General features: G+C 39.8%; 1 protein-coding gene and 1 long non-coding RNA gene across 3 annotated transcripts in view; both read right to left on the reverse strand.

The window, feature by feature from the left end:
- asic1c (acid-sensing (proton-gated) ion channel 1c) overlaps positions 1 to 18405 on the reverse strand; it is a 104878-nt gene that overhangs the window by 52524 nt on the left and 33949 nt on the right. The gene's annotated exons all lie outside the window — the stretch shown is intronic.
- Positions 490 to 8074, reverse strand: LOC120726524. Its single transcript, XR_005694334.1, has 2 exons — positions 5553 to 8074; positions 490 to 5123 (listed from the first exon to the last, which is right to left on the reverse strand). It is a non-coding gene; the product is annotated as an uncharacterized LOC120726524 (long non-coding RNA).

The following is an 18405-nucleotide window of genomic DNA, read 5'->3' on the forward strand; positions in this document are numbered from 1 at the left end:
TTTTCATAAATTTTAAGCTCTGCTTCTTACAGTCTGAATTAATCAAGAGGAATGCTCCTCTTGCCGATAACATTTCCATCTCTAAGTGATTATTTCATGATTCATTAAATTGACACCTCAATTTTCACTGCCCTTTGTCTTTGCTATGAACTGCCATTTCTTCCCTCTTCATCTTCTTAACTTATCAAGTTTATGCTATCTCTCACGTCCCAGGCAAGCGTATAAATGAGCATCTGATTTTGTCATCAGTAGCTTCATTTTTGTTAACCGTTTGATCATAACCACCTGGATATGGATGGATTATAAACTGTAGATAATTAGTCACAACTGTGTGACTGCATAGCTTAAACAGTCTCTGGCACTGCTGGCTGATTTTGCCTCTTTCACCTGACTGAACTTGGACTTGTGAAATGCCATGACTCAACAACACTCAACTGTTGTCAACTCAACTTATCAAAATGAAAATGGAGGAAGCACTGACTTGTTTGACATCCCACAGATCACTGCCTGAGCATGACCTGGCAAATGGAAACTCCCGCTTTAATATGAAAGCGAAGTGAATCTGATATCCCTCATGTTTTTAAATGAATACTTCATTAACCCATTACTACACACATTTTCCCCTTTTGTTGCTCCTTAAGTAGCCTTATGGTTGTTGAGAGACCTCAGGAGACACTGCTTGTTATGAGGTTGAGCGCAAATGAACTCCCAGTTTAAGCCTGAACATGCCCCGTCCTGGTCTATTGACTAAAAAAGTTAATCTTTATACTTGTACTGGGGTGTGATGAGCACACAAGCCAACAGACTGGTTTAACACTGTTAAGTGGAGCCTTATAAGCTACTCATGCAAAAAATAGTTTTCAGTTAACACAGTTGCCTGGTTGCACTTGTCCTAGGTGGCAATGCCATAGATTCTTAACACATTAAAACGATTAAGCACCAATAAGAGTCAAACTGGAAAGCATTTGTTCGTACTGAGTGTGACAAACTGCATTCTTATAATAATACTAATGCATTTTGTTTTACTTTTTTTAATTTGCTGAACTGTCCAGTAAGAAAAGTCTTGACCGATCACTCATTTATTTATATTTTACAGTTATAAGGAGGCAAAATCATTTTTTAAAGTGGTTTTGAGCAATAGTTCTTCAGTCTTCCTGAAGGTCTTTCCAGGTTTTTCTTTGGACATTGGCTGCTTTTTCACTCATTTTCAGTCCAATCCTGACCATCTTCAGAGGAATGCTTTTTTGGTTACTATCAATCATTCAAGCATCAAAACGCACCTAACTCAACATAACAGAAAACTTGGTAAAGGATTTTGCAAAGTTAAATTGTTTCCCTAGGCACTGTGTTGCTAGCAGCCCATCACAAAAAACAATCTGTTCTCATTTCTTTAGTTGAATCAATAGAAAATGCTAAAGATAACACAGTTTGACAGGCATAAAATAGTATTTTTGAACCAAAAAGATGATTCCCAAAGAGCTATTAGCTGAAGAGCTGGCATGGTGCTCAGTGTGCCCTTAAAAAGGAGGAAACTGGACAAGCAGGGAACAAAAGAAGTGACAGGCCTAAAAAAATACAGCATTTGAAGAATATCTGAACGTTATGTCCTAAGAATCACAAAAAAATTCACCAAAGACCTGACACAGAAGGTGAGAGATGCATCTGGCCTTTGATCCATCTACTGTTCACTGAAGCCTCATCAGAAATATTCTCAGTGGAAGGGTGGCTGTCAAGATGCCATTCTTCAGTAAAGGAAACAGAGACAGGTTTTACCGAATTACCCAAGAACTGGATGAAAATCATTAAAGGCATAGGTGGATAGAAAAACATGCTGCAGAAGATCATCAGTCAATGATTTGTCTTCTCTGAACCCGGACCTGTGTGGAATTATCTTGACAGTGAACAGAACAAAAAGCAGCCAGCATCTAAAAACGATCTTTGAATATCCTATAAAATTCAAGACTGTTAGAATTGAATAACTATGTTTTTGTCTCTCACTATATTTCCATGTACGCTTGCACATGTTTCAATAAATTACTACAGCTATTTCCCATTTTCCTACCAAAATACATATTTTTTAAATTAGGGGTGGCGCAAGACTTTTGCACTTAACCATAAAGTAGCTGTAATATTTGGACAAATTACTTTAAAGGCTTTTGGTATACACACTCCCCCTAACACTGTGTATATAAATAGTGAGTACTAAACATTCTGTTACTTATGGTTGTATGAGGTGTTTGTAGCTCAGGAGGTATGGCAGGTTATCTACTAATCAGAAGGTTGGTGGTTTGATCCTGCATCCCAAAGTATCCTTGGGCAAGATACTGAATCCCAAGTTGCATTCATTGGAGTGTGAATGTGTGCGAATGTTAGATACAAAGCATAAGCATAGAAAAAAGTGCTTATATGAATGAGTGGATAAAGCATGTTGTATATAAAGTGTTTTGAGTGCTTAGGTAGAGCAGAAAAGCGCTATACAGTTACAGTTTGTGACTTTCCTGCTATGTACCCCTGGATAATGACTGAAACGCTCCATCACAGAGTGCCACCTTACTCAGGGCATCTGATGGAAGGACATTTAGTATGCTTTCTTCTTTCTTTCCTCTTTTATAGAGAAGATGTTTATGTGTTTTAGAAGGTCTGTGATATTGCCACCATACCGCACAGACATCTGTAACATATTGCATTTGGCGTCATCTTGCTTTAGCAAAGTATCTCGAAACGATGCTTCACTTTCTTTTTTCCACTTGCCTGCTTTTAGTCTGTCTGGCTTTATCTGCCTGTGTGTTTCTCAGGGGGCTTGTGATAATTCTCATTACAGTCCATTCTGTCAAGAGCAAAAAGGTCATTACAAATGCCAACAAGCATTACTTTAAGGAAAACGCAAGATTGCTCACTCACTCCATACTGCACAATTTAAAGTTCCGATACCTTCTTGATACGAAAGGTTACAGTTTATGTAAATCAAACAGAATTATTTCATAATCTGGATTAAATCACCTGCAGCCTGCTGCAGCTGTCAACTCCTTTATTGTTTATTGCAAATGAGCAAAAAGACAGACTGACGAAAACCAACGAATGAGGAATAGGAAATATTAAAATCAGGTGTTACTGAGGGTGGAATAAAAATGTATATTTTCTGTCATCAGTAATACAACTCATTAGCTTTCACTTAACGATGAGGTCTGGAGGAGCTCCTGTCTATCTGGAGTTTAAGCTCAGAGCGACTGCAATAATTTGGCCTTTGCATAGCTAATAAACACACATTAATTCAATACCTATATATTAAGGAAAACTCTATGGAAGGCGTTGCTATTATTTAAACCTCATTACAGTCATTATTTCAGCACCACTAGTGAAATTGTTTTTTTGAGCCCCTCCTAATTATAAGGCTGGTCTCGTTGCGTCTTGCAGACTCTCTCGGCATTCACGATTGAAGGTTCAGCAAAGAATGGAAGCACATTTTCTGATACAACCTAATATAGTGCATCCATTTGTTCTGTTGTATTCAGGGGGAAGCAGCGGTTTAATCAGGTCTTGTGTAATTAAATGTGGCAATTTAACATGGGGGAGAAAAAAGTATTTCATTTGTCTTTCTTCTTGCTGGAACAGAATAAGTCGAGGTCTGAGGTGTGTTGACGGGAAAACAAAAGTCCTGCATCAGTGGAGCAGAAATCCTAAGCCAGGAACATCACTCTTTACTGCAGGGATACATTTCTGGAATTTTCCACTCTCTGATTTTAAATGCACAGCTCTAAACAAGTAATTTAAGATACAATGACAACTTAATAGTAATAAACTCAACTATACTACTTTAATTTGTTCCAATAAAATACTGAGAATGTGTTTGTAGATAATCACATGGCTCAAATTGTACTAACAAAAAATGTTCCAGTGCACAGAAATTAAAATGTAAGCAATAACTACATTTTAAATTTTGCAATAAGCAAAGAAAAGCCATAACATGAAGAATTTTGGTACTACAGTTAGTTTATGAACAATTTTATATATTTTTTACTATAATTTTCTTTTAACAACCACCATGTGTCTGATGGGTCTTGCAGCACTTGGCTGAATATGAGAAGATAGCCCTGGACACTTCAAGCTTCATGCTGCTGCTTCTGTCCAGTGGCCTGGTTCCTCTGGCAGCTACACATGCCCATGTTTCAGCAATTCCTCCACCATGTTTGCCAGACAATGTGCTATGCTTCACATCATGAGGTGTTTCCCTCCTTCTCCATACTTTCCATACTTTTCTTATTGTAATGCCTTATTTACCATCTCAGATAAATCATCGCTTTCACGCCTCTAAGTAATGCAAAATGTTCCAGCCATACTCCTAACACACATTAGCAAGTGAGGTCACTTTACCCCCATTTTATTCTCTTTACATTAGCTCACAGTTGTTTAAAAATTCTCATGCCTACTTACGGAGCACTTGACAGACAGGCTCCAGACTATATATATCAGCTTCTTGTTAAACACACTGCTGCACACTGTCTTTGCTCACAAGCTCAAAACCTATTAGCTGTCTTTTGTACAAGACGGAAGACTAGAGAGTTAGAGCCTTTCAGTCTGTGGCACCGAGGCTCTGGAACAGTTTACTACAGATCCGTTTAGCTGTGAAGTCTTTAAAAAAAACTGTTAAAACTTTTCTGTTTAATCAGGCCTATCATTGACATTCTTCTATTATTTATGTTTTTATTTGTTTCTTTTCTGGTTTAATATGAATATTATTGAATATGAATAGATGACCAGATGACCAAATGATGACCTCACCAGTTAACTTTGCCTGTGATTTGGTGCTGTTAGGTAATCTAATCTAACCAATTACATAATTTGCTTTCTTTGAATTTGCTCCAATTTTCACATTAAGCCCGTTATCTCTCCTGCCATAAACAAATGTATTTATTTATGTATTTCTTTTTTTTACATGCTTTGGGAAAATGTAAAATGGCAGCATTTTTGCAGGCTTCTCAAAGATTAAATACCACTTATTCTCACTTGACTAATCTCATCAATGAGATTAATAATAAAAGAAGCAGCTATAGGTACTGACAATATGTCACATGAATTTTATGGAATCACAGCAGCTGGGATAATCTCCAACACCCCTGGTGACCCTAAATTGGATAAGCAGAAGAAAAAGGATGGATGGATAAACAGAGAGAAAATAGAGAGTTTCTTTTTTCAATAGCAACTAGGGCCATGTGAAATCCGCAATGAAGTACCACAACTATAACTGATTGATTTTTCACTCTTAGCCTTTGCAGAGATGAATGGTTATGAGTTGCAGGGGTTATAAGCGTCATGTGATTGTTCTGATTGTCTCAGTGAAGTACAGTATACATGTGACAAATTTAACACAAAGCCGGAAACAATTCACAATCATCAAAAACAGCAGTCAAATAATGAAGCTTTGTTTACCCCACATATGTTACACAGTCAGTCTAATACACATGGGCAGCAATCAGCTCTAGACTGAAGATTTACAGCTGGCCAACATGAAAGAAAAAAAATCACTTGTCAGAGTGCTCCAATGTGTGACTAACCGGCTCTGTTAAGAGGCTGTCCACAGAGAGGAGATCCACAGTCGATCTACTTGTTTTCAAGGGGTGAATGCTGAATCTTGCGCTGCGTATAAGGTGAAAATGATTCAATTAAATTGCTTAGGGAAAAAATATCAGTGAGGAGGAGGATGACTCAGCGCACCTTCCTGGATAATGATGCATAAATACAGGTCTTGACATGCAAATAAGGATGATCGTGAACATTCTGTTTAACTATAGATTGGTATTTCTTTGCAGTGATGTCATGGATTCACCCCTCTGTTCAGAAGCAAACACAGTATCTTCCATTTTTACAGTCAGGCATCAATGCCTCAAACTCCATCTTCATTGCAGGCTGCACTGCTACAACAAAAACAAAATGGACAGAATTAGATTAATCAATGTCTTTTGTGATATACTGAGTTAACCTGATACCTTTCAGTTTAAGCTGGGTGGAAAATGTCCCATAATGTCAACATCCACAAGGGTTTAGGTCAACGTTTTTGATTGAAATGCTAAAAAAAAAAAAGAGCCCAAATGATTTGATATTTAGAGAAAAATACACATTCTAGGAATAATTTTTATAAGATCACATTACATTAGAAAAATCCTCATCTGCTCCTCAAACCAAGTTTCAAAAGTAGTAATCACTTATTTTCTGTGTGACTTGATCAGTCTGTCCCATGATTGTGGAGGAAATCTGGCCCACTCTGCTTTGACATCATTGCTTCAGTTTATTGAGCTTTATTGTTTTTGCACAGCTCTCTTAAGGGCCCACCACAGCATTGCAATCAGGTTAAGGACTAGATTTTGACTGGGCAAGACCCTGATTCTTTTCATTTTCAGCCATTATGTTGCACATTTGCTAATGTACTATAAATCATTGTCCTGTTATATGACCCAATTTCAGCTAAGATGCCTGAAATCAAACCAAAATCATCACTCATCCACCACCGTGCTCCATAGTTAGTATGACGTTTTTGTTCTGATATGATATGTGTGCTTTTTGCCATACATGGAACTGTGCACTATAGCCAGACTTTTCCACTTTTGACTGGTCTGTCCAAAGGACATCGTTCCAGAGGTTTAGTGGTTTGGTCACATGCACCTTTGCAAAAAATAAGCCATGCTGCTGTGTTCTTTTTAGAGACAGGTACTTTTCACCTGAAAACTTTTCCAAGCAAGCCATGCTTGATCGGTATATTAGATTATCACTTCTAGGCTGGACTATTGTAATTCATTATCAGGCTGTCCTTGAAAAGCCTTCAGCTAAACCAAACTGCCACAGCAAGAGTATTGACTGGGCCTAGAAAGAGAGACCATATTCCTCTTATAATGCTTCTCTTCAGTGGCTCCCTGTTAAGTCCAGAATCAAATTAACATGGCAAGGGAATGGGAGGCAGAGGTTTTAGGATTCAGGCCCCTCTTCTGTGGAACCGGCTCCCAGTTTGCATTCAGAAGACAGACAGCCTCTCTACTTTGAAGATTAGGCCTTAAAGTTTTCATTTTAATAAAGCTTACAGTTAGGGCTGGATCAGGTGACCCTGAACTCTCTCTTGGTTATGCTGCAATAGGCCTAGACTTCTGGGGGCTTCTCATCATGCACTCAGTGTGTCTTCATCCTCAGTCTCTGTCTCTCTTCCACTGTGTGTCTTTGTTCCCCTCCCATCACCCCGGCCTGTTTCTTCCCGCAGTTTCTTCCTGTCAAAAGTGAGTTTCTCCTTCTCACTGTTGCCAAGTGCTTGTTCACAGGTCGTCTAAATGTTTGGGGTTTTCTCTGTATAATTTTAGGGTGAATTTCTGTGAATCTCATGTATTTATATGCTACAATATAAAGCACCTTGAGGGAACTATTGCTATTTGGTGTCATATAAATACACTTGAATTGAAAATTGAATTAAATAGTATTTTTCTTATTGTACTGTCTTGAACCATAACATTTAACATGCCAACTGTGGCCTGTAGACTCTGACCTCGGGATGAATTCATTACATGACTCCGAGCTAACTGATAACTTGTGAGTCATCTTTCTCATGTTAGAACGATAGACAAAGTATTTGGCCTCAAACCTTTTACAAAAAACTAGCTGGCTTTGTATCTTTTATCTAGAAAAATCATGGATCAAAGGTCCCCAATTCAACTCAGATTCTTTGAGCCAAGCTGCTGTTTGTCACAAATGTTTTGCGCTATTATGTTAATGTAACTCCCTTCTTGTGAGAAGCAGCTGCAGCACATCGTGCACATTGACATCGATGAGTACCTATAATCAGCCATACAGCATCTGGGCATACATATGGTTCAGTATAACACCCATCCAAATGTTTTGCATTATGTTTCTTGCCTGTAAGAAAGGAAATAAAGATCCAGTTTATACAAAGCTAGAGGAGGTATCAACATCTTCTTGCTTTAACTAAATGTTGATCCAAACAGAAATCTCTCTTGCTCTTGACGAAGGCGGTCGCACTTTTCTCCTCTCCTCCTCCTCTCCCTTAGCTTCCCTGCTTAGCCTCTTATGTCCTTGTCTAGTCTTGTGTTTTTTGTATTACTTTTCCCTGGAACACTCTCTCACAGTCTGTTCTCTAAAACCTAAAAGAGGAATTATGGATTGGATCAACTGGTCCCTAAATGCAATTGACACCCCTTTCTCAACGAGAAGTTTGGGCTTGGGTGAGCCTGAGTCCTGAAGATATCTACCTATTCGGAACCATGGTAACAGGGTTCTGGCTGATCGGAGCTGGCTTGGCCCTGACTTATCGAAGAATTAAGAAAGCGGAACCGGCTGTTCAAACCCCCACAAGGCTGCTCGCTGGGATTGAAACGATGGGAAGAGGCGTGAGTTTCTCAAAATGGGCTCATTGAGTGCAGCACGGATAAGATCTTGGAGAGGCTACGGCTGCTGTGAATACTCAGAATAAGATCTCTGACTGCAGACTGGATTACATCTCGGAAGGGCTAGCCCGGAATAACATCTCTGAACGCAAATTGGATGACATCTCGGGGAGGCACACTGTCGTGAGTTCTCAGAATCGGCTCCTTGAGCACAAGAAATGACAACATCACAGAACGCAAGTATGGCGAAGCTCGCGGCTCTCCAACGGGAGATTGAGAGACCAGTGTTGGACTGTAGAACTGCTTTGAAATTCATATGAGCTGTTCGCACTAAAGTAAAACGCACCATCACTTCATGCGGATACCCTCTCGGCGCCAGCTGCAGTCGCAAGGCTGGAGCCGAACAAAAACACCCTGATAACGACTGTGTTTAGTCTGTTCCTTCCCATTCCATGCAAGGCCACCTGGGTTGGCTGGAAGACTGTTTACTTAGCCTAGCAGGGCGAAGGACACACTCATTCCCCCTCCCTTTCCAAACGCCTTCGACGCTTATTCCCTTCCGATGCTGACGGTGGATCAAGGAGACCAGCGCACAGGCTGCAGGCCCGGATGTACTGTCTAATTTGGCTGTCTCTCACCTTTAACCCACCCCTGTTGCTTGTCATGTGTTTCTTTGGTGTATTAAGAGTTTTTTCATGTGCTATGTGCAGAGGTGTTTTTTTCTGTTCTCAAACTGATCTCCCTGCTGGAGCTCAGTCTGGGGGCAGTTATTTTTTTCTCCTTATCTTTCCTCATGTGGTGCATTTTTCCATTGTTATACCTCTCTGACCTGTCTTCCCCATGTGATGTTTTGTGTATGTATGTATGGTCAGAGGGTAAGATGGCGCCACCATTGCGTGCAATAGGTCGGCAGCCTTATGAAATTTCCCCTTGTGGGACTAATAGAATAGAATAGAATAGAATAGAATAGAATTCAACTTTATTGTCATTGCACATGCACAGGTACAGGGCAACGAAATGCAGTTTGCATCCATCCAGAAGTGCTTTAGTGATATAGATATATTACAATATATATTAGCAATAATATAGATATGTGAGTATATTACAGAAATGGGTCTATTATGGTATGTTATAATGTACACGGTATGAAGTATGTTGTGAATATTCTATAACTATAAGTATGTACAGGCTATGAACAGGATATAAATATGAAAAACTATACAGAATATGAAATAAATAACTTTACAGAATCTGAGATATACAGCTATACAGAAATGGGAACTATGCAAGTTGTAAACAGTTGTAGGATTAAAGATTATCGAATGTACAGAATGATTATTTACACAGAGCTATACAGTAGTGCAGTTAAGATAAGTGAGGGTGTAGATAGTTTCTACAGAGGCTATATAAAGTGCTAGTGGTTGTGAGTGGTGGTTCAGTCCATGTTATTATTGTGTGTTTGAGGGTACAGTTGTCCATTGTGGGTGTGTGTATGTTCAGTCCATGAGTTTAACGTGGGTCAGATGTCAGGAGGCAGAGTTCAGGAGTCTGACAGCTGTGGGGAAGAAGCTGTTCCGGTACCTGGTGGTCTTAGTCCGGTGGTCTGGTGGTCTTAGTAATAAAGGTATAGGTATATCAAAGGTATATCAAATCAAAAGGTTACTAGCTAACAGGAGAGCAGCATTCTGAGCATTAGGTTAGTTAAATTCAAATTCATGAGGAGGTACTGGCTTATCATTTAGCAAACGCTGCAAACTACATTACATGTTTTTATTTGTTTGTGTTAATGTACAAAATTTTTATTTAGGGTAAGTCCTAAGGGTAATTCTTTGAATCTGTGTGCACACATTACCCTACAATCTTTAAGAGAACAATTACAGACATTATAAAACATTTAGCTATTTTTTCTGTTTTATATACATATATATATTTATTTAATGTTTAAGGTTGGCTGTCTTTATGTACATAGTTTCATTTCATATCACTCTCTCTCATATCCAAACTCCTGAGCTGTTATATAACCTTCCTCACCCTTAAAGTAACATTCACTGCTGAATGCCAGAGACCACAACAAAATGATTTTGCAGTGTCACATCCATGTGCAGCTCCTCACAGAACAAAGTGGGAAGAAACGGAGAAGCTTGTTTAACTGTACCTGGAATGATTTTCTAGTGTTCTGTTTACGTTTTCTGGTTAGGACTGATAGTCCTGCCATGACATAATGCTCATTTGGATGTAAATTTAAATAAACATTGGCCAAGTCTTCAAATTCAGGATATGTAATGCCAAAAGAGCAGTTCCACACTGCATGAAAGATTAGAGTCTTGTTTTTCCAGGATATTCACAGTTACAATACTGACTGAACTGTGACAGTGAGGTTAAGCTGAAACTTATTATAAGACACTTGAAGTTTTTTCAAGCATTAAATGAACAAAATCATTCACTCCAGTAATACCACTCCCCCATGCAAATGTTAAGTTGGATTCCTTAGTTTCCAATATAACTGTTAGAAAAATACATACTATATCCATATACTGTGCATATGTATATAATACATACACAAAAAGCCAGAATAGTACGACTACACTTTGACTTTAAAACCACGAGCCTGTCAGTCTGATTGAATCATTTTTCTTTACCGCACTGTATGCTTTTAAGCTGTATTCCTGTAAGAGATGACCCGGTAACCATAGTATTCATGCACTGAAACAGCAGCTAAGGTTATAGTCAGGAAGCAGGTACAGGGTCAGGGTGACTTTCTCTGCTCAAAATGAGCAGATGCATTTACCTCACTCAGACATCACTAAAGCATGAAATGAGCCATCCCTACGGAGGCATCTTTACAGCAGGTAGCTCTATTTCTCACTGCACAATCCTTGCGTAAAGTGACTCCAAAGAGACAGCTGGTCTGCACTACCTACACTTATACAGACAAAGCTGGTCGGATGCTATTATTGTCAAACAACAACCATGTTACTATGGTTACAGGTAACTAATCTAAATCCAGTTGTAAATCCAGTTTTGCCACACCTTCTAAAAGCTAATTTTGCAAATAAAGCAAATAAACTAAAAATCTAAATGTATTTTTAAAAAATTGTTGTCTGTTAGCCTAATTTTAATGGTAGCGCAGATTATTAGTTTCCAAATGTACAAAAACATACCAGCCACTTAACAAGTTAAACATGGCTAGTACTGGGTTGGACCTGCTTCTGCCTTCAGAACTGCCTTAATTCTTTGCGGCATAGATTCAACAAGATGCTGGAAACATTCCTCAGAGATTTTGGTCCATATTGACATGACAGCATCACACAGTTGCTGCAGATTTGACGGTGGCACAAGCATGATGCAGGATGTCCACCTCTCCACCACATCCTAAAGGTGCTCTATTGGATTGAGATCTGCCAACTGTGAAGGGAATTTGAGTGAGTACAGTGAATCAGTTTGAGATGATTTGAGCTTTGTGACCTGCATGCTGAAGCAGTCAAGAAAACATGAGTACACTGTGAGGGAGAGGGGCATAGTCAGCAACAATAGGCTCTGCTATTTAAAACTGCCAAGAAAATATCCCCTACATACAACTCTGACACCTGCACCACCCTGAACTGTTGATACAAGGCAGGATCTATTCTTTGTGTGCTTGTGCACCAAACTCTGACCTCACCAGTGGAATCTGCAGCAGAAATCGAGACTCATCAGATCAGGCACTTGTTGCCATCCTTGCTGCTCAAAGCAGTCTGACCATTCTCCTCTGACCTCTGTCATCAATAAGGCATTTTTGCTTTTGCTTTCTTTAAGAGGTTAAAAGGACATGAGATTTCTTAGTGGTGGGTCTAATTGATAACAAAGTTAAAATCAGCAGACACAACCCAATCTCTGAGCTCACCGCCTAATCTGCTGATTTAGCTCCTGAGGGCAACCACCATTTCCCTGAGAGATCTAATATGTGCTCATTTAATTTCATTTTGGCAAATGCAACCGCATATTTTTATTACCACACTGACTGTTTACTTGTGGCAACCAAAGCCTGCTCAAAGATGGCCGGTCAAAACAACTCAGACAACAAAGGAAAACCAAAAGGCTTCTGGCAGCAAAAATCTTATCCCGTGCTTTCAAAATCTGCATATTCATATGAAGAGTACATGTTACTTATTACATAGACTAGTCCATGTGCAGAACAATTTAGGCAATATAAGATTTATATGTAATAAAGTTAAATGGCGAAAATCTCTTCAGAGTAAATTGAATACCCAGTCCACTTACAGCTATAGAATAGTGATACAGAATGACATTTGTCTTCCCTCTACCTGGCTGTAGAGAAAACTCAATTTTAGTAGTTAGAGAATTAATATTCATGAGCTAAATCTGTCATAATATACCATCTGTGATGTGCTGTCATTTAAACCTTCAAAGGAATTAAAACTGAATTAAAAACTCAGCCACATATCTTAACTCATACCGACACAATACATCGCTGCATTCAGTCACCGGCACACCAGTAACAGTGGCTATAAACTACAGTGACATATTCATTCTCAGCACTCAGTCACTTCAAGTTTTTAAACGTGAATCTAAATTCTAGTGAGGTATCATCAAAAAGACTAACCTGAGGTGCAAAGCGGCTCAGTAAATCCTTCCATTTCCCTAAAGAGAAGCCACCAACACAAAACCCCCTCAAGTGATAATGAAGGGGAAAGATGTGATGGAAAAACAACTGCAAAGCCACTGTGCAAGCGAGGAACACAGGCCAGCTGCTCACTAGATCAGCTTCAGCAGGGGTATCTCACTCCATCACCACCGCATCAGTGAGCACATCGTGTAGACGGAGAAGGCCTGCATCAATCAAACACCACGCCACATGGAACCCAAGCTCTCAGCCCCTTGGGGAAAACTTGGGAGACAGAGCCAAAATGCAACAGAATATCAACAAATGAGCCTTTGGATACAGTGCATTTGGAGTGCAGAAATAAAAAAAACAAGTCTTCAGACTCCCTGCTGATACCGATGGGCACACTTCCTAGGTAAACTCTGAAGAAGGAAAAAAATACACAGAAAGGGTGTGAATTTGTGCTTTGGTTAGTATCATGATACAAGATGAACCATTAACTCCGGCAACAACTGGCAGATAAGAAAAAGTGATCCAGTGTGTAAATGTGAACCCTGAAGTAGTAAAAAAAAAAGCTGAAAGCGCACTCTAAAAAGAACTCCCTGTACCTGTAGCTTCATAAAATTGAGTCACAAAATGTGACGATGTGGCCTTCTTGGATCTGGTAATGAAGGTACTTGATACGACGCACCCTGTGAAAATAAACAGCAAATGTGACTGCTTCTCACCATATTGTGTTAAAACGCAGCTTGATAAGGAAGCAGCTCGACGCTGCAACTGTCTGTGCTCTGATGTGAGAAAAAAGACACAATAAAGAAGAGTAGAGGGCAACGTGCCAAATGTTGAGGCTACAATGGGTAAGGAGACGTGAGCTGCATGGGCTGTTTGTTCTGCAGAGAGGTGGCAAAAATAATGAAGTCCAATCAAACCAGCAGGCTACACCGGCTCTTTCCTGATGTTTATACTAATACAGAGAAAGTTTTCCCTCCCATCTGCTGCCCACTGTTCTCCTTTTTTGTTTTCTCTCAGCAGAGAGTATTGTAGCTTTCTGCTAACAAAATTCAAACTAGTTTGGAAATCTCAAACTGTCTCAGGTGGCTCAAAAAGTAGTTTTGTACCTCCCTCTGCTTTAATCTAAAAAACAGCTCCAAAGTGAAACTGGATTTTCATTTCAAATGCTTTTTTATTTTTATTTTTTAGCATATTTACTTTACTTCCTTAAAAGTTAAACTTACATTTGTGCTAACAAACCAGACACTTATGCCATCCTAGCTGCTCAAAGCAGTCTGCCCATTCAAAACTGTCTCATTGGATATTTTGTCTTTTTCAGATCGTTCTTTTTAAACCCCAGAGTTAGTTGTGGGAGAAAATCCCAGCAGATTAGCAGTTTGTGAAATACTCAAACCAGTCCATCTGGCACCAACAAACATGGTCAAAGTCACTTAAATCCTCTTTTTTCCCCAATTCTGATGCTCAGTTTGAACCTTGGCTTCTAAAATGCATGGATATTTGCACTAACTAGCAGTTCAATAGGTATTCCTAATGAAATGGCTGGTGAGCGTATGTCAGGGTCTTTGTGTCCCCTGCCAATTTTCTAAGCACTAAATAGTGAATCTTCCTTTAAAAGCCATGCCTTATTTAAGAGGTTAAAATGAAGAACATGAGAGTTTTTAGTGGTAGGTCTATGTTAAAACCAACAGACACAAACCAATCTGCTGATTTAGCCCCTGGGGGCAACAACCCAAGCACAAAAATATCTGAGGGGCTCAAAAAGCAGTTTTGTGTGCTCCAATCTAAAGACCAGCTGCAAAGTCATATTGGATTTTAATTTCATTTTTTTTATATATATATTTTTCAGCATATTTACTTTACTTTAAAACTTAAAACTTTAATCTTGAGTGGTTGTGGCTTTTATCATGGCTGCAAATGACTGACAACTGGAGCAGCTAGAAGATGGTACGTTACTATATGCAGCATTGTTTGCTAGCCTGGATTTGTTTTTTAACAGCAAGGCTGACACAGCTACAGGAATTACATGGCCAGAGAAACCCATGAAGCCATGCCACAAAGCTCTCAGTACAGTTTTTGTGCTGATGTTAATGCCAGAGGAGGTGTGGAGCTATGCAGTTACTGAGCCAGCAGAGCATTGGTGACTTTTGCGCTCTATCTGCCACAGCACTCGGCAACCCCGCTCTGTAAACACTTGTACGATCAACTGTAAGTCGATCGTAGAATATCTAGGAGGGAAGAATTGCAATGCACTGGCTTGTTACTTGAATTCAGTGAGTGATTTAGAATGATCCATTCTTTCACAAATGTTTATGGCTATGTGCTTGATTTTATAAACATGTGGTAATGGGACACCCTTTTTTAAAAAACCTGATGTGATGAGCAACAAGTGCACATGACTGAGATATCAAAGGATGCTGCAGCCTCATATGGGTATAGCAGGTAAATGACATTAAATAACACACAGCTTTTTCATCAACTTAGTTCTAATTGGGAGCATAATTTACAAAGTTAACAATATGCTTTATTCAAAATAAAGAGTAATTTAAAACCCCGAAGAAGAAGCAAAGCATCTCTGGAAGGATCCCCACACATCATCAACACCTACCTCCAGTGCACTGAAGAAGTAAAATGATAAATGAGGCCCATTCAACATAAGACGCCAGTTGTTTCACACTCAGTAAAAAGATATTCAGCTGAGACCTATTACTGTTCGTACCAAATCAAGACATATTGTGTTGTTTGTCAGCTATGTAGCCTAATAAGCTACATAAAGGCATTTAATATAGCACAATACCACTAAAGCACACTGTGAAAATATTTCGGGGTATAATGCACCTGAGCATAAAGACTTTGTCAGAGCCAGTAGAATAATATTTGACATTCACAAAATGTACTAAAATCCCCTTTCCACTCAGTGGGGACATAAAACAAATGCTCCCTGAAATGGTCCGAGTTCAAACTACTGAACTGAGCTCATATTTAACCAACTTTAAACATAAGGATTTATGGCATACATCACTATCCCACCATTATCAGGCATGTGCACACGTACTAAAATTGTCTCATAAAATAATTAAAGGAGATAATGAAAGTACAGGCCCGCCCACTAAATTTACTTCCCTCGTTTATTTTGTAATGACTGGCCAATCTTTCTTTTAACTTGCAAGGAGAAAAAAGTGAAGGATCAAAATGCTCTCTAATGCAGACTTAAAAGACAGGTTGGATTTTCATGTAAACACTTGGAACATGACGTGTATATGTGTGTGTGTGTGTGTGTGTAACAATCCCTATGCCGTGTGCATATATATGTGTGGGAGGCTGCATTGTGTATTTGTGTGCGTTTCTGCGTGTACAAACCAGTGGGTGGATACGTGCATGCATGGGAATGTGCCTCTCTGTGTCAGTGTGAGTGAGTATACACAAACATTTATTTGCTCTCCCAGGTCTTGTCTTGAATGTACACCAGCTGAATTTGACCTTTTGCTATCAACTAAAGCACCAACAAGGCTAAAGATCATAAAAACTGTGACAGAGATCAATTCTCTCATTTCCCCTCTTATGCATCCCTGGGGGTTCTTCAGTCTAAAACAGAATAAGTTGACCTCCTGCATGGAGAAACTTCTATGAAAACTTTACAGTGTCGTCAAAGGTATAATTAAGAGAGTAATAATTAATTAATTCAGCCCTTCCTGTGCTAGTGCTACAGGCCTCTGCCAAGTAGATAATGCTCATCTGTGTCTGGATGACGAGGTCATGCTTCACTGCTTGTGGCTGTGCTCAGAGAAAATACTTTGTGACACAGCACAGCTGAGGTAAATAAGCAAACCTGTCTGTATCTTCGAATATACAGAAACTGTATCCTTAATGACTTCTTGAGGGAGATTTAAAAAAGAAAAAGATAAGGGGGTAGGTGGAGTATTGGATGTCTAAAACCTTGGTTATCCTTTAAAGGTCCATAAGTCCACCAGGGTCCACTTGGGCCTGACTGGCACAAATTTCATCATCAGAAGGTGAGCACGAGGGTAGGACCTCCGAGTGCCTGTCTGTTCTTCGTGACTACAAGGGTCTTGTCTGTGGAGAATTTACATAACAATGCACCAAATGCACATACGCTGCACTTGAAGTCAGGACTTCAAAGAGGTCTAACAGGATCACTCAACTGTCCGTGTCCACGACGAGGTATAATCAAGACATAAGACTTTCATCCAAAAGTCCAAACCTTGTGCTAGTTCAACTATTTTTTTCCACACCATTTAATTCCATCCATCCGTCATTATCTGCTGCTTATCTGAGTTTGGGTCACAGGGGCAGCAGACTAAGCAGCGACACCCTGACCTCCCCGGCCATCTCCTCCAGCTTATCTGAGAGGACACGTTGGGAATTTGATCTTCCCAAGCCAGCCGAAATGCATAGTCTCTCAAGCGTGCCCTGGGTTTGCCCTGTGGCCCCTTCGTGCTAGGACATGCCTGAAACACCTCACCTAGATAGTGTCTAGGATGCATCCTAGTCAGTTATCTGAACCACCTCAACAGGAGGAGAAGGGATTCTACTCTGAGCTCTTCCTGAATGAGCCCTTCTCCTCACTCTGTCTCTAAGGGAAAGCTCAGCCACCCTTTGAAGGAGATTTATTTCTACCATTTGTAGCTACAATCTCATTTTTTCTGTATCTAACCAGAGCTCATGTCCAAAGGTGAGGGTAGGATAAGATCAACCAGTAAAAACAGAGCTTTGCTTTCACGCTCGGCTCTCTCTTTACCAAAAGAAACCAGCATAGTCTGCATCACTGCAGACACCGTCAATCCGTTACTCTCCCACTCCACTCTAACTTCACTCTAAACAAGACCCTGAGATATTTGAATTCTTCCACCTGGGGCAGCAACTCATTCCTGACCCGGAGTTGGCAATCACCCTTTTCCAGCTGAGAAACATGATCTCAGATTTGAAGGTGCTGATTCTGATTCGCACTTCACATAAACCACCCTAGTGCATGCTGGAGGTTATTTGATTTTTGTGTTGCTTTGCTTGCTGTTTTCTTTGATTTAGGGATTTGGGAAGTCTAAATTGGAAGGGACACTCATGCAATCTTAGTGTAAATATCTATCTAACTGGAATGTTGCTTCACCATTGCAAAACTCAAATAAAGTGGCCTGTGATGGAGTGTGCTTTATGGCTCTGCTGCAGGGAAGGAGCAGAGTAGTGGGTTCAGGGTGTGGTGTCAAGCGAGGCTGACCAACACAGCTGACCTCCATCATCTAATCATGCCTCCCTTATTTGAGTAGGATACCGGGACCTGAGCTGTGTGTGGTGTGGAGCTGAAGAAGGCAGCTGGAAAGCTACACAAGCAAAGAGCGAACAACCGCTGTAAATAAACATCCACTTATCTTGCAACGCTGTGTGAATCGGGTCCTTTGT

The sequence above is a fragment of the Simochromis diagramma genome, unplaced genomic scaffold (assembly GCF_900408965.1).
Source record: "Simochromis diagramma unplaced genomic scaffold, fSimDia1.1 OVJJ01000205.1, whole genome shotgun sequence".
NCBI lineage: Eukaryota > Metazoa > Chordata > Actinopteri > Cichliformes > Cichlidae > Simochromis > Simochromis diagramma.